This window comes from Rhamphochromis longiceps, linkage group LG17 (assembly GCF_057381845.1).
Source record: "Rhamphochromis longiceps isolate RC_006_pf linkage group LG17, R_longiceps_female_GT1.1, whole genome shotgun sequence".
Taxonomy (NCBI): domain Eukaryota; kingdom Metazoa; phylum Chordata; class Actinopteri; order Cichliformes; family Cichlidae; genus Rhamphochromis; species Rhamphochromis longiceps.
The window spans coordinates 12837589-12860136 of record NC_140573.1 but is presented as its reverse complement, the minus strand read 5'-3'; the positions used below and the strand labels follow the sequence as shown (position 1 = coordinate 12860136).

Sequence of the window (22548 nt, the reverse complement as noted above, 5' to 3'; positions counted from 1 at the left end):
CCGTTAAATGTAATAAATTTTGTTTTCATGGATGCCTGGAAGTTAAACTTCATAGTTACACCTGGTAAAGCAGCAATGCTGATCGTTTTATTAAAGATGAAAGAATTGAGACAGTTTTTAACGCTCAGTGATGCTGCAGTGTTGTTTGACCTGAAGCATACGGAGTTTAGGACCCAGATTACTCCCAGATTTAAGAGCATCTTAGTCCGACAAATACGGCAATAACGACGGCCGCTTGCATGTTCTGCAAAAAAATGTGCTTTGTCGTGTATCTGACGGACAAACACCAAACCAGTTATACATCACGGAAGTTGCACAATTTTTACAAACCAGTTCTGGTTCATCTGTTTCACTCAACAATCGGCCATGTGTGTATGAAAACAAAGGCACTGCGCATGCGCGTTTTACTCATATTCTATCGCGATATTTCATTTTCCTATCGTTGCCTAACATTATACCGGTATTACCGTGAACGGTATAATATGGCCCAGCCCTAATGCAGAATTCAAACTGAGGTACGATAGGCTTTGCTAATATTTCACATGGGAAAAAAGGACACACAAAAGATTAGAGAAACAAACATCAGGGTTTCAGTTAGTGCAATTAAACAGTCACTGACATTTTCCCCTGAAATATCAGCGTTAAAGCTGAATTTAATTGCATGGTTACCTCAAATGCATCTAAGATACATGAAGTTTCTTTCTCAAGATGTGTGAATAATGAATGGATATTATATTGCCACTGCTGTGCAGAAGTATACACACTGACCCCACAGTCAAATAGTTCTTGCCATTATAACATAGTGGTAATAATACACCTGGGAAAACCTGAATGACTTTGAAATCACATAGAAATGCTGATATGGACTCTGTGTGAATGGTCATCAGCATCACTCCAGAGCTGTTCTATCAGCAGCCATCAGGTCCGTTTGATGAGCTCCTCGCGTGTGAAGGTAATGTGTGCCATGGCGGCAATGTCCTTTCATTCCTCATTTCACTTTAAAGCACTCTGCTTGTTGGCTCATCCTGATGAAGTTTGGATTTCATTCCTCCCTCTGCACAATTCCAATCTGTCTCAGTCAGGAAGAACCACATGTCCTGCTTGTATTCTTGGATAAAATATCTATTTGTACTTTAATTTATCTGTTTGTCAGTTCTCTTCAAGGTGTTTGTGCACTTAACGTGATGCAAAAGAGTGCAAAGAGAATTTCTTTTTTTTTTTTTGTCTAAATATGCCGTGCTTAGTCATAACAACACCAAGAAAGAAAAGCATAAAATGTTCTAGTTGTTATCCAGTCGTTCTTGTTTTTCTTAAAGTCTCTCTGTGGTACTCTTACTCTTGTTCATATTTGCTGTGGTTAAAGATGCATTGTAGGGAATGATGATCTTATTTTCCACTTGTGTGACTCTGCTGAGACAGCCCTCTCTGCAAATTCCCAAAGCTTGCAGCTTCAAATACATACACATAAACACACACTCCCAGGCTGTGTGCATAGATTAGAAAACAAATACAGAATGACGTAGACACACATAGCAGACCACACGCACTCACATACAATCAAGTATACACATATAGACTTGTGTATGTGTTCAAAGACAAGTCTTTGGCTTTGAACACTCTTTAATTCCATGTAAATACCATGCGTTTCATCGATAAGTAAGTCAGATGACAAGGTCTGAGAATGAGTTGTAAGAAACTAAAAGGCCAAGAACCATTTATTTCAGCCCACACAACTCACCTGAAGTTGCAACTCCATGATTTAAAAGACAAAAGTATACTCAAACTAAATAAAGGCTAAAAAGAGCTAAAACTTCATTCTCAACAACATTTTAGCTAGCTAGTCATAAAGGAAAGACGAAATGTTTAGTGTAATCTTCTACTGAAAGTTGAACTTTGACACATGATTTACCATGTTAAAGTGAAATCTGTAAAGCAGCCAGTTTAATTAACCCATGCATATATTTGTGATTGTCTTGTCCATCCATCGATTCTCTTCGGCTCATCCTTATCAGGGTTGCAGCAGGGCTGGGGACTATCCCAGCTATCACAGGGTGAGGGGCAGGGTACAGGCTAGACAGGTCGCCAGTTTTGTGGAGGGCTAACACAGAAAAACAGACAATCATTCACACCTATGGGCAATTTAGAATAACCAGTTAACCTGACCCTAATTAACCTGACCTAACTAATTGCATATCTTTGGCCTATGAGAGGACACCAAAGTACCAAAAGAGAGAGTTCTACCCATGCAAACACGGGCAGAACATCCTCATCTTGTGAGAATTGATATTTCTCTAAACTTAAATACTTTTTAAAAAAAAAAAATTTAAATTCTGTTTCAATTCAGACTTAGGGGGTGAGATGAAAAACATTTTATGACATGGTGCAGTGGTATATAAACATGTGGGGAGTGTAAAGAAGGGAGTGAAAAAGAAAGGCCCAATGCATCAGAGTGTGTCACATAAAGTCCAACAGCAGGTCTGAACTATAGCAACATAACTGTGGGATGGTGAAGGGTCACTTGATCTAGCCTTGACTATAAGCTTTATCAAAAAGTGAAGTTTTAAGTCTAATCTTTACGAGAGACAGAATGTCTTATCTCCCGAATCCAAACGGAAAGCTGGTTCCACAGGACAGGAGCCTGATGGATGAAGGCTGTGGCTCCCATTGTACTTTTAGAAACTCTGGATTGGTAGACTGTTGTGGACCAGAGGATGTGTTCCATTTATATGAAGATCACGCTACTCAGACTTCCTGGGAAGGTTTCCGGGAATATCTACACAACAAGCCAGTTTTATGCTTGTCTATCCTCTTTATCAATTGGAAAATATTTTAATGGGGTTGGATGTTTGCCCAACCATTCTAGATGTACTTTGTGGACTTTGTAGCCCAGCAAAGAAAATGAATTAATAAATAAAAATGTATGCAGTCTTTGTATTGCCTAATAGAAGCATGTATAATGACCGAGCACAGAACCCCGTGGAACAAACGTTTGTGTATGAAGAAGAGTCACATGCACAAACTGGAATCTATCAGATAAATACAATTCAAACTGCTGCAGCACATTTCCTTTAATACCCACAGTGTACTCTAATCTCTGTACTGAATACTGCACTGAGGTCTAACAGGCCAAGCACATAAGTGATTTCAGTGTCAGAGGCAATAAAAATGTCATTTGTAACCTTAATTAGTGCTGTTTCTGTACTATGATGAATTCTGAACTCTGAAAGAAACTCTTCAAATAGATCATTCCTTTGCAAATGATCACCCAGCTGTTTTTACTTTTTGATGAATCTTTGAAATTAGAGGAAAGTTGGAATATAATAGTCTAATTCAATGTACGGTACATTTAATATTTAGCTCATCACTTTCTTTCAGCAGTATAGATCTTACATAATCACACAAAAATCTCCTCTTAAGTAAATGGATTAGTAGAAGGGTAAGTTTATGACTCAGAATAGTCCACAATACATAAGTATATATGGACCAAAACTGAATATTTTTGTATTACTGTTAACACAAATTGCAATAGCCACTTTTTCCAGAATGCATAAATAAAATTCTGGTTTATTCTCCACCACCTGCAAAACAACATATTTATTCAACACTTCTCTTAAAACCTGTTAAAAAACTCTTTAAAAAAGAATGAAACCAAATTTGGTTTATTTCCGCTTTAAAAAATAATACATTATGTATAAACTCTTGAGCCAATATTGACGATAAACTTTTTTTAAGCAGGCCAGGGTTGGTGATCTTTGAGTCTGCAAAGATTTCTGTTTAAAGATTCATTTATAGGATGAAGTGGAATTTAAAGTTGAAGACTGTAACCCGCCAATCTAATGTTTTTGTTTTGGCACAGTTTTTTTTAAACAATGTTTTTTTATTGTTCTCTGAGAGATCCACTGTAAATGCTCGTACAAAAAACTAAACTCGCTTTCCTTATTCACCCATATTCAAAGATGTAAAAGCAGTGTTCTGTTTAAGTGGCAGTGCAATTTAAAAAAAGATATTGTGACAAAGATGATTCCAGTGGTTATTAAAATATTCATGATAATGATTATCATGACTATTTAATTAATTGTTATCACGATTATTTTACTGATGCTGATTATCTTGCAGGGCTATCACCATAGCCCTGCATTTGCATGCACTACAGATATTTGAAATATTTTCATGGTTGCTTTACTGGATGCCATAAGTAGTAACTGATATAATAAAGTTTATGTCATGGGGTATATGACCAAGCAAGTGAGTCATCCTTAAGTTATCTGACTGATCGTTTTTGCCTGCGTTATGGTCAAACAAGCTTATTTTGAGAGATATATGAAGTGTTTTGGTGCATTGCCTAACTTTGAGAGATTAAATTATCGATTGGCTAGGATGCATTTTGGTAAATTTAGACTTTATTAAAAGATCTGAGAAACTTGTGCCCATCTGCAACCCCATTTCATTAGGAGCAAAATGACACCATCCTTAACTTGTTATTTGTGCAAGTACACAGCAAATTCAAAAGTGTTAAATGTTTTGGTGTTAATAGTCTCCTTGCAAAAGTAGAGTTAATTTTACTCTAAGCAGAGTCACATTCTTTTAATGTAACTCTGAGGTGTAAAATGATAGTAGTTAAAATCGAGTGTTAAAAAGGAGTGTTTCTCTGTCAAATCTGGAGGTGTTACAATGGAAACATTAACTCTTGACCTCTTAACTCTGAACTCCTACAGGGGCTATGACACCAACAGAGTAAATTCACAGACTCCGCCCCCAGCACGGCTCCAATCGAAGCTGAAGTGAAGCCGTTTCAGAACATTTGCTACATATTTGAGTTGTTTGCCATGCTTGGTAAGTCACTTTTTCAAAGATTGTTTCAATTGTTATTAGCTTTTACTTCTGTGGCTCTTTGGAGTTGAGACAAAGCTGTGTGAAAGGCATTAGCCATGTTGCTCGGTGATAGCATAATATTCTGTTTTAGCTAGCTGAAAGGTATTGTTTGCGGGCAAATACCACAGCCTTGAAAAAAAGCTTGCATGTGAATTTTCAGTCAAACTTTTGGTCAAATACACCTAAAACAATGTCTAGAATGTGAAATGTTGGTATAATGGTGCTACTTGAAGCCTGAAAACGATCGCCCATAAAAATAAAAAAAAAAACCGAGCAAACAGCAGTAGCTGACGTCCTGACTGGATTCTACGTTAGCATAGATCCCTCCAGAGTTTTGTGCACACGGTTTAGGTAAAAATGAAAAAGGTTGAGGTTTTACATTTAGTTCAGTATTACCTGTTGCCTGCGTCCTTGTCTTTTGGGAAAATACTTTACACAAGTAATGGCTCAAAAAGGATTCCTTTTTTTTTTCTTTTTTTCTTTTTTTTACTGTGCTGCAATTGTTTACTGGATTATTTGTGCCATTAATTAGTGTCAACTCATTTTTATTCGATCTCCGCACAGGATATGCTTGTGAAGATGGAATATGGGGGAGAGCAGAAGTGCGTTGAAGTTCCACAAAGGGATGAATGAAGGACATGCATATTGTATTGAAGAAATAAGTGATGAGAATGCTGTTATTTGCATTTACCATGTCAGACCTTTTGATAAACAAAATTCTAATGAAAGTGAGAACATGTATACTGTTACATCTTTCAGAAAATGTTTTGAAATTGTGGTGCACAGTTCAGAATAAATGTTTTTCAAAAACCATTGCATCTTTTTAGTAAATGTTTATTTCCAAAAGAAATTTCTAGAAGTTCAGAACAGTAAAATTCCCACTTTTTAGAATGAATTAGAAGATAACTCTTACGTAGTTAAACTAAAATACTCTTTGAGAGTTAATATATAAACTCTTAACACCAAGTGTTAAATTATCAACTCCAGACAGATTTGGTGTTTAACACTAAATCAGAGTTAACGTACCAACTCTCCAAAAAGAGTTAAATTAACACTCTCTGGTGTGGACCCATATAGACACTTTAATAGTGTTGAAATCAAATCCGACAGTGTTAATTTGGACATGATGGATTTGCTGTGTAGTTAACCAAATAAATAAGCTCCAATTGCTGGGACATTTGTGACGCAATTACTGTCCCTCCACTGAAGAGTGCCACTGAGCCAATTTTGCTAGGTAAGGTTTGTTAAGAAGGTCAGCACAAATACACGCCTTCCCACATACATTTGGATTCAGCCGGGAAATATGTTTGTTTGTGACAACTGCTGTGACGTAGCAGCCTGCTAGCAGGTGCTTCGGGCTCTGTGCCCATTCTCTTCTCTGAAATGGCCACAGAGGAATATCTGTCAGGCCTGGTTACTGGCATTGCCATCTAGCCCCAGCACACTCTGTATTTGGGAGCTCAGCAGAAGAAAACCATGCATGTGTGTGTGCGTACGTGTATGCAGGCATGTGTGTAAGGGAGATCTGAGTGTTACGGAGTGAATGCTACAGACAATGAAACAGGAGACACATGTAGTCACTAGGGGAAGACCGCCTTTTCAGACTTTCCACCGTGAAGACAGGTGTTGCAGATTTGTGTATAGTCAAAGAGAAAATGTATATTCAGCATGCTCTCCTGTTCTGAAATTTGCATGTTGCGTGTTGTTGGCTTGTCAGAGAAGAGGGCCCTGTCTTTGGCAAAGGTTTTTAAAATACTAAAATGCTGTGTTGAACATTCTGACAGAAATAGTTTGGCACTGCAGATATGTATACAGAGTACTTCTGTACAGCTCTGCTTATATTGCCAAACTAATAAAAGCTTTGCTGCAAATTGTCTGCAGTTCTTGTTTTTCTACTGCTTGTTAACCCTACAAGAAGATGATTTATGTCACTGAGCATTGTACTTACAATAATGAGTTTTGGGGTAGCCAATACACGCACACAAGGGACTTATTTAATTAATGTACAACTCAGTTTAAAAAGAAAAAAACTTGGTAAGCTGTGTTAATGCTAATGCAAGAATGGAGGACAGAATGCAATGACTTGAAAGTCATTTAAACTTTATATTGAAGTGAAAATACAAACTATCTGATGTTGAAAGCTCAATTTGAAAATAACTCAAAATGTTAAAATTATTCCAGTGTTAGAAAATCAGCACTGCTCAGTGTTAGTCATTGTTAATCTTCAAAACTGACTAGGTTACTTTTAAAAATATAACACTGTCAAAAGTGTTCATTTAACACTCAACAGTGTTGTATTTAACACTCAGAAGAGTGGACCCATATAGACACTCTCTAGTGTCAATTTAACACTCGAGATTTTGCTGCACACTAAGATAAAAAATAAGACTGAAAACATATACTTCAAATTATCGGCTGTGCAAACTCCATTTCAAAATGAGGAAAGGTTTAAACACATTCACTTTTATGGAATAATTTAAAAAATGAAAGAAACATACAGAGTATTTACTCAGTCTATTCTACTTCACTCAATTCTAATAATTGTATTCAGTATGAAACATGATGTCTTGATTCTGACTCTGGCATTGAAACAAATGTGGTCTTGATGTATTAAGTCCTTTAGTATTCAGCTTCTGAGAGCAATAAGCTTAGGCTTCCCTGACTTTAATTTGGGGAAATATTCCATGACAGGACAGAAGACAGAGCTAAGAAGTTACTTATTTAGCAGACGCCTTCTGCTCAATAACTTGTTTTAAAATGCATTTCTGAGTCATTTAATGAATCAATAGTGCTCACAGGGTCTTTTTGAGATGAGATGAGATAGCCTTTATTTGTCAGTTGCAGGTCTTTTGCCCACAACCGAGATGACAGACCTTGTCCGTACATACAATACACAAACATCACATTGGGGAGACAGGTCAGGCTAGGTAGCGAGGAAAAAAACATCGAAAGGCTGCAATCTTCGACTGCGCTTCCAGCTGACCCGATGTCCACATAAGAGAGGAGGTAAGCGTTGGAGGTGGTGTTGGATCCCGGGTAGGATCCGGGGTAGGGAGGGTGATGCGTCAGTGAGTGCTTATCAGTATCAGTATATGTATGTGATGTATGTGTTTGCATGTCCATAGTTCAACAGTCTTCCAGCCAACCCTGGTGGCCTTGCATGGAATGGGAAGGAACAGACTCAACACAGTCGTTATCAGGGAGTTTTTGTTTGGCTCCAGCCTTGAGCCCACAGCTGGCGTTGCTTATGCAGCTTTATTAAATCAAGAATATTTGTATTTTCAAAGGGAGTTGCATTTTTATTATTCCCAGGTTATACTGTAAGTCCAGGCTTTCCTTGATAACATATCTATGTCACTATGTACTGTAACACTTAGGCACAGGCTGCTACCACATAGCCTGACATGCCCTTAAATCAAGAACAAGAATCTCTTCTGTTCACCATTTATGTTCAAATGTATGTGTGGTTTCAGTAGCCACCCACAGTTCTTAGAAAGGTTTATGCCGTGTTTTTGCTGACTACCAGCTGACTACTTAGAGCTGACTTGGATTTTGAAAAGTGGATGACACAATTGAAAATGAAGTGAGGGTAAAAAGAAGTCTTTCAGCAAAGAAAAAATATGTTTTTGGGAAAAATAAAGTTGTGAATACGTAAACGAGCATACGAGTACTATTTCTCAGTTTCAGATGGAACAATAAATGACTTTTTTGTTGACGTGAATTAAATTTGGGTTAAATGGCAGATTGGCTGAATTCATCTCAACTGTAGAATCAGGCCAGATGAATCAAAGCATAAAACAAGCTAGATCACTCTTTGGAGCATGAATGAATTGAATATGAAAAGTTGGCTTTCTATGTACTTTGGGCTCTCTACATTGTGCTGCATTATTCTTGTCAAGCAGTGATGATCTCTCCCGAAGGGCAATCTGGCAGTGGGCTTTCCAATATGGAGTGATGAGTGATGTGTCGTGTGTAAATTGTCCCACATTGGATCAGACTTATTGATTTCTGAGTGTTGGCACTTGGATCTTTTGAGCTCTGTGCTTCTCCAGCAGAATGATTACTTTTTCATCATCTCATTGATATTTCATCATTATTGTACTTCTGCCTCCTTCCTTCCAAACTACTACTGCCAAGTGCCCTTCTAAAAAGCAATTATGCTATGGATGTCTATCATTTCACCCTTATGAAACTGTCTGTGCGCAATAGCTTCTTTACAAACCGAGATGTTATATTCATACTGTAGATGGCAGTTCCACCTTTTCACTTCGAGCTGTTCCTGTGTGCTCCGTGACTTGTTTGAGCATGGAAAATTCTGCACAAACAAGCAACTGTCACTGAATGGCTAATGGGTGTAGCACAGGAGCTCAAAGATGTGTTTGCTGCCATAGGATCCCACTTACACAGAATAATGATGTTGCTTGTCCAACCTTCCTTGCTGAGGCAAATGCGCAGCTGCGTCACTGTTATTATTTAAATGCAAATGACAAACTGTAGAGGCAAAATTCACATTTTAAAAGATATCAGCAGTGATTATAGCTTTTCATGTGGATTGATTATGGCAGTTTACTGCGTAGATGCAAAGATATGCATAATGACTGCAATTATTGAAAGTTTAAAGCTGACAATTATTTTGAAAAACCACCAGAATACGATAGAGAAAGTGAAATAAAGGAGGGAAAGAAAAGGAGAGTGGTGTACAAAAAGCAGCTTGAGGTCTGCCTTTAGAGTGAAGCCATAGTAGATTGTCCCATCTGGAGGTGTGGTGAGAGGTGTGTTGACTTGACAAGATTGTATGATTTGTTACTAGGGTAGAGGGGGGAGCCTGCTGAACGGCACGGAGGCATCAGGTCAGGTCATGACATCAGATAAAATGAGGATTCTTAAACCTAAAAGCTGAACTAGGCAGGACTTATAGATACGACTCAAAGCTTTTCTTCATTATCAACCATAAATTAAGAAGCTACAGAGAAAAAGCATCCATCCATCCATTAAACAATTCTACATCCTGGTGCCGAATAGGATGAGTGAAAAACCAGAAGAACCAATTTTTACTTTAAATGCAGCCAAGGTTGTGTCTAGAAAAAAAAACCACATAAATGCTAGAGCATTTCCCAGTTGTTGTTGTTGTTATTGGAATCCTTTAGCACAGATGTCCTCAAATACACCGTCTGGCTTCCTAAAGGTATGAAAGGTAGGGACTGGGTCGGCAGTTGGTGGTTCGATCCCAAGCTCCTGCTGACTGCACATCAAAGTGTTCGTGAGCAAAAACACTGAAACGTAAATTGCTCTGTGCTGGCCCAATCAGCATGTGCGAGTGTGTGAATAGGAGGCACTGAGAAGTCCTTTGTCATGGTTGGTAGAAAAATGCAATGTAGGTCTATTTGTTGGAGAAGGTAATTGACTGCAAGAAAAAAACAAAACACAAAGTGAACCAAAGCTGAATGAATCAGATTTATTCAAGCACGAGAAGGCTTTCAAGTCAACAGTGCAGTCAAATTTTGTGTTGGAAAGGTTCATTCAAACATAGCAATATGGTGCCGTAAGTACTGAGCTGACAAAACAAAAAGCCTGAACAATGCTCATACAGCAGATAACTAAACCTCTGCAGCTGAAAGGCAATGTGTAAATTCCTTTAAGTGCAGCTCCTCAGATGGCCATTTGAGCATCCAACGCTTGATTTATTTATTCTTTTCAGTGTCAGCTCAGAATTTAACAAGTTCAGAGCCTAGTGTATATTTATACACACACACACACACACACACACACACACACACACACACACACATATATATATATATATATATATATATATATATATATATATATATATACTTATTCATTTGTTTGACCTGAAGTTCTTTAGCATGTGTGTGCTTTGGTGGAGTAATATTTAATGGAATTCCCTCACAAATAATATCTCCTGCTTTATGAGACAGTCCATCAAAGATGTTTGCACTCCAAACTGCACACAAGTTTTTTGTCTGCTACTAATTAGCAGGCATCTGTATCTGTGCAGTACACCAATAGACTTTATTGTTGCAGCTAAAAAAGCTTTCTTATGTTAGTTGCAAACTTTGTGAATTTTACCCACTCATTTAAATGTGGTCACGTCTGACTTGATAAGTGACCACAGAGGACAGAAACACATGGGTAGCAACATTGATATTTTATATAAAGTTTATTGATTGACTCTGAAATGGGGACATCACTACGAAGCCCGTTTTTCTCTTTGCTGTCCTGTCAATGGCATGCAAAAGGATGTTGTCCATGTTTCAGTAAAGTTAAAAAGATAAACACAAACATTCTTGTTCTTGAGAACATTAAAAATGTTCATTTCTCCATCAGAGAGGGGAAATTGCAGGAAACCATTTGAGAAGCTACTTTAGTAGAACCAAGCATGCTTATTGATGTTACATTACAGGATTTCTGTCGCTTCAAGTCCACGAAATTAAAAAAGTCTTCTCTTGCTACCATGTGTGAAATTAACTCATACAGCATTAATCAAAATATATGGGCTCCACTGCAGCTGCACACACTCTTGCAATGCATGACACACTGTTAAGCAGGCAAGAAAAATAAACAAAGCTGTAAAATATTCATGCACTAAAATAATATAAATGCATAAACACAGCTTGTATTTTTCAACAGCATGAAGACGTGCATAATACCAAGTCCAGCTACAGCATCTTCCATGCTTATGTCTGCTTATGTGCAAGGCTGATTTCTCTAACTGCGATACCATCCATCCGCCTCCCTCTTTGTCTACCTGAGTCAGTGTGGGCCTCACACTGTCCTAACAGCATCCAGTCTAAATGAGGTGAGCAGAGTGGCCGCTGTGCCAAATGGACACATAAAAAGGAGACTTTAATGGACTGAGGAGCAGCATAAATCTACCAGCCAAGCCTTCTACTCCAATGCCTGTGTTACTGGGACGATGTAACAGGAATCACTAAAGACGCCCCAGGTGAAGCATATATCTCTGGCATCTGATTTTACTGACTCTAAGTGCCACTGACATCACACATCCCACAAAGAAAAGGGGAAATTCAATTATTTCTCTGTTTAGATGAAAATTGCCGCAAGATACTGTGCTCTGTAATATCAATTGCCATCACCTTTCTTTGGCAGTTTTTTTTTCTGAAAACTATATGGTATATAAATTCAGTGTTTTCATTTAGGTCAAAGTTTTATTCAAAATGCTGATGTTTGTTGTAATTGGTTGGTGAAGTGTGTCAGTGACATCTGAATATAATAAACAGGGTGAAATCTGTTTAGAGTTTTATCCCAAAGAGTATGTAACAACAATTTAAGTGCATACATGCTGACAGCAGAGCGTAGCGTGTGCCGATTCAGACGCTATTAAAGAACATCTTTATAAACACTCATCCTTCCTGAAAATGCCCAACAAATGTTCAATAGGCCCACATGTACTGCAAGGAAATGAGTATTGAGAAGGTTCTTGTTATGAAATGTCCTCATTTGTTGTGTGGTGTAGTAAACAGCAATATGATTCTCATCTTGTGTAAATTCAAAAGGGGATCCATCATTTTAAAAGTGACTCACTCAAGCTTGTACATGACTGATGATACTCATTAAGAACAAATTATGGCAGTTAACAGATGGAAGTATTAATATGTGAATACATTTTTTACAATAATAATATCAGACTGGATATTTAAGAGACTTTGAAGGGAAACTATGTAGCATTTTTGTAAATTAATGACTGTTTTGGTGCTCTCCACTGGCAGTTGTTACAGCACAGTGGAGGCCAATAACGAGCTATGGACTGAAAGGGGTTCCTTCCAAACAGTCATGACAACAGGTGATTTTGCTGATTAGCTGCTCCCTTGCTTCTTCAAGATGCAGTAAAAAATCAGTGAAAAACAACAACAGCTGACATGTTTGGGTAGAAGAAAAGCACGGGCTCCTTCCAAATCACATCCGAAAAACAAAAAAGAACAAATTGGCCAGAAAATTATACATCATATATACTAAGCAAAGCTTTAAAGACCCACACTTTCAGTCTGGCTTTTCAAATGCCACGCAATTAAACAGTAGCACCCCCCCGTCCCCTTCTGGCTGCCTCTGCCTCAATTTTATCCCACAACTTAGACATTCACATTACTCACACTCTCATTACACATACATATAGGATCTTGGGGGTGGGCACGATACACGGAATCCAAGTTACCATCAGGGTGTACACCTCACCCCTGGCGTCGTTGCCCACCTCTCAATTTTAAATACACGTAGACATTGAGGGCTAGCAGGAGGGACTATGCGCTTACCTGCTGCTCTCTGGCAGGTAGCTCCATGCCCTCCTGGGTTTTAAATGCACCTTAGAACACACATGCATCAACACTACAATGAGCGGGTGGAGGGAGGTTTGGAGTCTTCTCTCACCCCCATTCTCTGCGGCCTGCTGGAGCGGGGGGGCTAGGAGGAGTTGGCCGTCCGACTGCGGTCTGGGGTGTGGGGCCTCCCTGCTGCTACGGAGTCGGGGCGGTCTGCCTCTCCCCACCGCAGGGAAAAGGGTAACACCACCTGGGTCTGGGTGCAGTTCCCCCCTCCAGGGGCAAGGGTACCTAGACCCGGTTCGTAGAGTACGCTTGGGGAGTGTGATCATGTGTACAGCGTCTCTTTATGTCTGTCTCCACGTTGGTTGAGTGTGGAGTAAGTGCATATGACAGCATGAGGGTGGGAATGGATGTTTGTGTCTGTGTGTGCCTGTATGTCTGTGTCTATGTGTCAGGTTGGGTGTCAGGCGCCACCTCTCTGGGGACATCTCGGGCCCTCCAAGGTTTGGAGGCCTATCTCCACCCACCACCACTTCCCCTGCCAGTGGCGGACTCCCTCAGACATCGGTGCGTTGGTGGTTCTTTGTGTCTGGGGGTGGGCGTCCGGGTACACACCGGCTCACTCCTTGGCGGCCGCTTATCGGGGCCTGGAGCCTGGGGCTCGCTCGGGCCACTTCGGAGGTGGGGTGCCCCCGGCCTCTCGGCCTGGGGCTCGGTCACTCAGGCACAGCTGGCTGCCGGTGGAGCTCACGGGCGCGTCACTGCAACTCCCCCTGGCTTCTGCTCCGCGGCTGCTGAGTGAGCCCTCATCTGGGACTCTCCTCAGCTCTTTCTGGGACAGTGGCGCGGCTGCCCCTCTGTTGGTCTTCCTTGGTCTCTTGTGTTCTGGGGGCCTCTGGATGTCTGGAGTTTTGATCTCCTCCATACCTGCTTCATACCCTGGAGGACGGGGCTGTGGCTCCCCCACACCCTCTAGCAGATCATTACATGGACAAACCTTTGGAATACAAGCATGCTGATGCACACAGGTATGCACACAGGTGTACACACGGGTATTCACAGACGCGGACTACAGCTTTCTTGGCTGCTGCCTCAAAGCACATTGTACGCTGTCTATCTTGCGTGCTGCACAATATCGTTTATTATTTAGTATCTACTGATATCTACTGCTAGCTAGTTTATTGTGATGGTGCCGTTTTTTTTTTTATTATGTTGCTCTTTGTTGTTTGCTTTCTCTTCTTTTTTTTCTCCATACAGGTGACCCAGGTGTTTTGTTTGTTTTGTTTTTTTTTTTTTTCTTTCTTTCCCCCCTTCTCACCGTCTCTTCTCCCCTTTGGTTTTCTTTCTCTCCCTCTCTTTCTTTCATTCTTTCTCCCTGTCCTGTCCCCCAGTCATGTCTGTCCCGTTTGTAGCAACTGAAAATAAAATAAATTCATAATTATAATAAAGGTCAATCAAATGGACCAATATGGCAAGGCCATGATGATCCACTTGGTAAAATAAATCCGCTTGGCATCTTTCTTGGCCTTAAGACAACAATTCTGATGGCTAAAGATCCAAACGGGACACAAAAAAAAAAAAAAAAATTAAACAGTAGCACAAACCCATGTAAAACTGCTTGTTGAGGAAGAGTTTTACTTGTTAATATTTTATTCTCTCAGTTATAATTAGGGTAAATGTACTAATTACAGACTATATTAACTAATATATTTTCTCCAGGTATGACATTTTTCAAAGTAATTCAATTCAATTTCAGTCATATAGCGCCAAATTTCAACAGCTGTTTCCTCAAAGAGCTTTACCGTGTAAGGTAAAAACCTTACAATAATAAAGAGAAAATACCAACAATCAGATGACCTCTTATGCGCAAGAGCAACAGTGGGAAAGAAAAAATCTCTTTTAAAAGGAACAAACCTCTGGCAGGACCAGCTTCAGGGAGGGGCAGCCATCTGCTGCGACCGGTTATGGGTGGAGGAGTATAAACACAGAGAGAGTAAAAAAGGGTGATTGAAGAAGAAACACTCAGGGCTGGATCAGGTGAAACCTCCTTTAGCTGCAATAGGCTGCTGGGACCTTTCCATGATGCACTAACTACAAACTTTATTAAAAATGAAAGTTTTAAGCATAATCTTGAAAGAACTGAGAGTGCTTATCTCCTGAGTCCAAACTGGGAGCTGGCTTTGCAGAAGACAGGCCTGGAAGCTGAAGGCTCTCCCTCCCATTCTACTTTCAAATATTCTAGGGGCAACAAGTAAGAAAACATGGTGCTCTATTGGGGTCTGTTAGGGTCTACTATGAAGTCTTTAAGATAAGCTGAGGCCTGATTATACAAAGCCTTGTAAGTGAGGAGAAGGATTTGCTTTTTAATTCCTATAGATGAACTGATGTTAGTCTAAAGGTTTTTTCTTTCTGATATTGCAAAGTACTTACAAGAAATCAATGGTTCATCCACTGTTTCCTTTTCATTTTTTTATTACTAAGCTGTACCTGGACTTTTTTAACTGGTGATTCCTAAAGTTTAGTGTATTGTTGTCATTATATTGATATTTGCAGAATCTGTTGGTAAGGGTACTGGACGATTTCTGGTTTCCATTTCTAATCTGCTGGTAGTCAAAGTTCTATAGACCAATTTCATTTGGCTATGGTTGCATTCAGGCATATAGTGAGGAGAGGAAAAGAGTGAGTTTACAATGACCCGCAGAGAAAACTGAAAATCTTGACACAGATAGCTACTGGCTACACTGGAAGCACAGAAAAAGTACCCATTGCCACTACTAGCTAAGTCAGCAGACTGACTGATTGGTTCCCAGGTTGAAAGCAATTTATTTCAGATTTTAATTCTGCGAGATGTCTAGTCTGTGGGATGCTAGTAACTTCAAGCCGCAAGATGGATAAGCCCTTCATTATACTGCTGTAATCACATCAACCATTTGGCCATTTTGCATAATATCTGGACATGGCTCTCTCAACCAGCCATGTCGTACTAATGGACTCTGTTGTCAGGAGACTTGCAGAGAGGGAAACAGAAGTGAATTCCTAAAGCAGCAGAGCGCCACACTAGAACAAAAACACATTTATAGCACCTTCAGCTGACATTAGCATAGAAACTGTAGCTGTAGGTTGTGGTTACTGATGGAGTTCAACTTTTCACAAACTTGAGTAAACTCGTGTTACATAAAAAAGCTACACCACAATTTTAAAAAGTTGCACATTTATTGATTTAAATCTTATAATAACAGTACATCAGCCCATACACTATGAAGTTAGAATCTGCCACAGCATTTTGAAATGACAACTACAAATAGTGCAGCAATCATGACAAAATATATACCTATATATTCTTAATAACTTGTCTAATGGGTCAAAATATGGCAGACCAAAGCGCAGAGCCCCTGAACTCTTAGGCAAAATTTTAAATTGCCTGTCTGAATATTGATTTTGAGTTTCTAGCACACTTTTAAATGTTTAAGCTAACTATCAAAAAAAGTGTGGCATGCACTTTACAAAGTGAACTGTGCCTTGAGTTGAGAAAGTGACTTCCAGTACTAATGGGCACTGCACCCCCACACAGGTATTTTCAGTAATTCTGAGTGATTAGACCTCTGCTCAGGTCTGTTGAGGTGGTGGAAAGTTACTTCCCAATGACAGCTGTTTCCATTAAAATATTTTGCAGGTTTTTGGTGACTTTCTGAAAAACCAGTCCCTTTTTTTAAAACGTCAAAGCTGCGACAACCTGACATTTTAATTGGCCGCCAGTAAATGTGACACATCATGTCATGTTACTGATACAACCCACCGGAGAACTTGGGTAATGTGTAGTTTACAAAAGATTTACAACATGAAGCTGTGTATATTCTGTGGTACTAGTCACTTTGAGTATAGATAGACATTTCACAAATTACTTCTTTTCTGCCACACCTGAGAAAAAGGCATTTACAACAAAATTGTTTTGCTATCACTTCTGTATGAAGAGTTCTGCAGGAACATTTCTCACAAGTACGGTCCTAAACAAATGTTCAAAATATTCAAAATACAAAAACTGGGATGTAACCCTTCAGTGTATGAATGCCCAGATTCCTAAGCTTTTCAATAATACTGCCAAATCATTAAGACATAACTACCGTATATCACACTACAATAGAAACTTTCTAGTCAAATAATTAAATATGTTAGCATGTATGAAAAATGTGCAAGTAAATAATGCAAAACCATATTTCAGACCATTTGTGTTTGAAATATCTACACATGAACTGTGTAGATATTTATTTGCAGGTGTTTTTTTTTTTTTTTTTTGCTGCCTTTGGGTTGTTTTTCCATCTCTTTCAAGGTTATACAGTGTGTCCTTGGTGTGATCTTTGCAGGATGCCCACTCCCACAGAGAGCTCTAACTGTCCTGAATTTCATCCATTTGTAGAGTTTGTCTCATAGCAGAATTTGGGAATGTGACTGTAGCCTTTTAACAAAGCTATGATGCATCTTCTAATTCTCAAGATCAAGGAAAGGTTCCTGATCTTTGTTGACAAGAGAAAACTTTGTCAGTAATCAGACTTTTTATGCCTTTATCAGGAGGGAGGGGCACCCTACAACCCACACTTCCAATCTCATCTCGTCTATTGGAACAATTAACTCCAAGTAGCTTTTGGAGATTTGATTAGCATAGAAGCTCTCCTTTTCCAGTTGAACAAGACTGATTCAATAAAGGCAAGAGACATTTGATTGTTTAGTGCAGTCAAATTCTGTTTGTATGCAGCTGTGACTTAGAATGATGGTGTTTCAAGGGTTAACAAGGTTTTTTCTTGAATCTACACACAGGCATGTCATTTCATTTATTTATTTATTTCACACTTGGTACAACAGATCAAACAAACCAACCACATGTCATCTGAGGTTTCTCATCATAAATCCTTTATGTTTTTATTTTCTCAAGTAGAGACAAGATAGTTTAGCAGGATGAGGAAAATCATTTTCTCCCATGAGTCTATGCTCACCACTTTCATGCCAAGAAAAGGATCACAAGTGCAGAAATAACCTTAATTTAAAAAGGCTGTCCAAAACGGGCTTTTCATCTACATTTAAGTGAGTCTTGCCAAGTTTAAACATTAAAGCAACTGTAGATTTGTTTCAAGTTTATCCAGACAATATGTGGTCTCTGTATACCATAAACCCAGATTGATAATATATTTCGAAAAAAGCAAGTTCAAAACAAGGGTATGTAAATTTGTGAGTTATCTAAATTTTTATTGCATGTGGGTAACAAACATATTATTAGTCCTAGTAAAAATATCATTTTAAAAATACAATTAAAATAAATAATTAAACAAAGGAACAAAAGTCGTTCTTTTTATCTCAACATATATAGTCTTTCCAGGAGGGTTGTATATCGTGATGCAGTCCACAATTTCTGGGGTTGTTTGCTGACAAGAGGGACTATCGCTCTCTCTGTTTGTTGGCTGTATTCTGCACACAAAGCCTGCATCCACTACCTATCCTGACCCTGTTTTGGTAGAGACCACACGGAATATATTTTGTGACCTTGCATCTAGGTCAGAATAGAGGGGTCACTAAAAAGGACTACTGTGCCTATAACCATTCTCAGCAGCAGCTGGCCAATAAAGAGATAGCTCATGACTAGTGTGACAAAATGCATAAAATTAGAAGAAAGAAAAACCATAGCATAGACTGGTGTATCTTGCTAAAACCACCACTGGACAGGCTTCTTAAAGATCCCGGACTTCTCATCAACTAACCCCTACATACTACATGTTGCACTCCCATAGAGCCAGATTTACTAATCAGGTTAAATTAGCATGATGTTGTAATCAGAGATGGGCAGTAACGCGTTACTGCGTTACTGTAATCTGATTACTTTTTTCAAGTAACGAGTAAAGTAAGGGATTACTATTGCAAAAACGGTAATTAGATTACCGTTACTTTCCCGTAGGAACGCTGCGTTACTGCGTTACTAAAACTGTGATTTTTTGCGAGAATGTCTCACGACAGTGACGTAAGCGAGTGCGCCGTTCGTGACAACAGCTGTGTGCAGATCAACAATGGATCACATATCGATTGTGGGAGAGAATATGAGCGTGCAGCGTTTAAAGCGTGGAAGTACTGACCTTACTTTGAGTTTGATTCCATAAAAAGTGACAAAAACATTAGCGTCCGCTGTGCGTGGGAAGAAAACTTCTTTTTACAGTGAAAAAAACCCCTAAACCTCCAAGCAAGCACCGAGTGCGCTATGATGTAATGGGAAATTCACAGAGAAGCTCGCGGATTCTTCCATTGACCGCGGCACACCTGCACCAGCGTAAACCTCCGCCTACCGCAGTCCTGCTTTACAGGTGAAAATAGAGCAACAGGACCGCTGAGTCTTTGACTTTATTTATTTTCTGCTGTGTTTTACTTGCATCTATTTGAAAGAGTGAGTGTAAACACAAAAAATATTTTATTTTATGTGCTGGAATGTGCAGGAAAAAGGGTTTAAATGTTAAACTAATTTATTCAAGTCAGAGAATGTTGCATATAATTAAATTTTTGCTTGATGCATAAAGTTAAAAGATTAAAACTGATAAAACAAGTTTAAAAAAAGAGACTTTTCCATTTGATTACATTTTGTATGATGGATTAAGTAGAAAAAGTAGAATTGGGCTGAAAGATCTATCGCTTTATCACCTATTCAGGTTGTAAATCGTGTTTTTAAAAAGTAACTAAGTAATTAATTACTTTTGAAAATAAGTAATCAGTAAAGTAACGGGATTACTTTTTGGGGGAAGTAATCAGTAATTAGTTACTGATTACTTTTTTCAAGTAACTTGACCAACACTGGTTGTAATAAGGAAAATATGCCAATAGAAGTGAAAAGTTGTGTAGTTGACCTACTAACAATGCACCAATTTAAGGAGTAGTGACCAACATTCAACCATGAACAAATTAGCAGGTCAAATTTAAGCAGTAACAGGGTGTGAGTAGTCTGCTAACTGAAATAACAGATTTGATGACTGTTTGAAAGTACTATCAGTTGAAGTACAGTTTCAATATCTTTTTGATATAAAGACAGACTCTTAAAACGATTTTGTTTATAAATCTGACAGCTCAGGTGGCGTGCACTAGTCTGAGAGCTGCATTATTGCAAAATATTACCCCTTATCAACTTGAAATCTGTGACTTTTCCAACAAGTTCATAAGTTTCACTCATTTTGTCTGCGTGTGAACATTGTAAAGTGCACCACACACTAAAAAGAGGGAACATTCATCAAATTAACATTGTGCCTTACCACCAAAAATAACATGTTTTGTTTCCAGTCAATTTCACTACCTAGCAAAGTTAAAAGGTGAGACGTCTGTGGACACAAATCAGCATGTTACACGCAAAGTACAGGTGATGATGGCAATCTGTTACTGAATCAAATGGAACAGCAGCATATTTTTTTTACCATTTTCACCTTCTTACAGCAAGAAACCTCCAGACGCCACTCGCCAAGTGGTTGAGGAATACATTTTTTTCCTTGGTTATTGGTGCCCAATCTGTAGACATGGATGACTTAGGCTTTAAAAATCGATTTTACAGTGACTACCATCAATCTCCAGCAACTGCCTGCAGCTAGCTGGGTAATACCTACTTTTCCTACCAACTGGTCACCAACCAGTTTCTAGGCCTATGTGACTGGGGCCTAACTTCAGATGGTAGTCTGTAGGATAAATTTGGAAATCAACAAGAAAAAGCAATTCATGCTAAAGATAACAATTAAATGGTGGACATAGGAAGAATGTTTCCCACAGTTAAGGAAGGAGTCAAGACCTGCTCTGGGTAATAGGGAAGAACTTACCAGATGACTGGGAAAGTGCTGTAGTTCTTCTAGATGAAGAAAATGACTTAGAACAATTAGCTAGGAAGGGAGATCAAGCTGGAAAGAATGTGCAGTGGGTTAGGTGATTAAGGACAGAATTGGAAATGTGCTAACAAGTAAAGAGAGAGTGTTGAGATGATGGAAAATTAGCTATTTAGATAAAATGAGATAAAAAGAAGGATGAGTAGAAGAGAGTTAGTCAATCAGAAAGTGCAAAGGGTTAGTAAGGAGGAAGTGAGATCAACTATGAAGAAGATGAAGAGTGGAAAAGCAGTTGGTCAAGATGAGGTACCTGTTGAGGTATGGAGATGTTTAGAGCGGAGGGCAGTGGACTTGAAGTTAGAGGATGCCTGAGAAATGTTTTCAAGAACAAGGATGATGTGCAGATCTTGTAGTACCATATCACCCTATTAGAGCACCTCGCTCTTGCTCTGCAGGCCTACTTGTTGTTCCTAGAGTATTTAAAAGTAGAATGGGAGGGAGAGCCTTCAGTTTTCAGGCCCCTCTTCTGTGGAACCAGCTTCCAGTTTGGATTCAGGAGACAGACACTATCTCTACTTTTAAGATTAGGCTTAAAACTTTCCTTTTTGCTAAAGCATATAGTTAGGGCTGGACCAGGTGACCCTGAATCCTCCCTTAGTTATGCTGCAATAGACATAGGCTGCCGGGGGATTCCCATGATGCATTGAGTTTTCCCTTTCCAGTCACCTTTCTCACTCACTATTTATTAACAGACCTCTCTGCATTGAATCATATCTGTTATTAACCTCTGTCTCTCTTCCACAGCATGTCTTTTATCCTGTCTTCCTTCTCTCACCCCAACCGGTCACAGCAGATGGCCGCCCCTCCCTGAGCCTGGTTCTGCCGGAGGTTTCTTCCTGTTAAAAGGGAGTTTTTCCTTCCCACTGTTGCCAAAGTGCTTGCTCATAGGGGGTCATATGATTGTTGTTTTTTTTTCTCTGTATCTATGAAGCGCCTTGAGGCGACTTATGTTGTGATTTGGCGCTATATAAATTGAATTGAATTGAATTAAATTGAATCTGAAGTAACTACAGATGTATAAAGCTGATGTGCCACACCAGCCTTTGGAAAGAATTGTTGAAGCTAGGTGAACCGAAGTGATTATCAGTGAGCAGTAGCATGGCTTCATGCTGATCAAGAGCACTACAGATCTGATGTTTGCTATGAAAGTATTGATGAAGAAGTAGAGGGGTTAAAAGGAGTTGCGCTGTGTCTTTCTAGATCTAGCAGAAACGTGACATAGGATACCAAGAGAGGAGCTATGGTACAGCATGAGGAAGTCTGGAGTGTCAGAGAAGTATGTGCAGAACATGTAACAGGACAGTGGGTTAGGGTAGAAATGACAGATGGGTTTCAGGTGGAGTTAGGATTAGATCAGGGCTTGGCTCTGAGTCCCTTCTTGTCTGCAGTGGTGATGGACATGCTGACAGATGAGGTCAGGCAGGAATCAACATGGACTATGATATTCATAGACGACTTTGTAATATGCAATGAGAGTAAGGAGCAGT

General features: G+C 39.2%; 1 long non-coding RNA gene across 1 annotated transcript; it reads left to right on the top strand.

Annotated features, from left to right (window-relative positions):
• The first annotated feature begins 4741 nt into the window (after window positions 1-4741).
• Window positions 4742-5685, top strand: LOC146649379 (uncharacterized). Its single transcript, XR_014908367.1, has 2 exons — window positions 4742-4833; window positions 5437-5685. It is a non-coding gene; the product is annotated as an uncharacterized LOC146649379 (long non-coding RNA).
• The last annotated feature ends 16863 nt before the right edge of the window (window positions 5686-22548 follow it).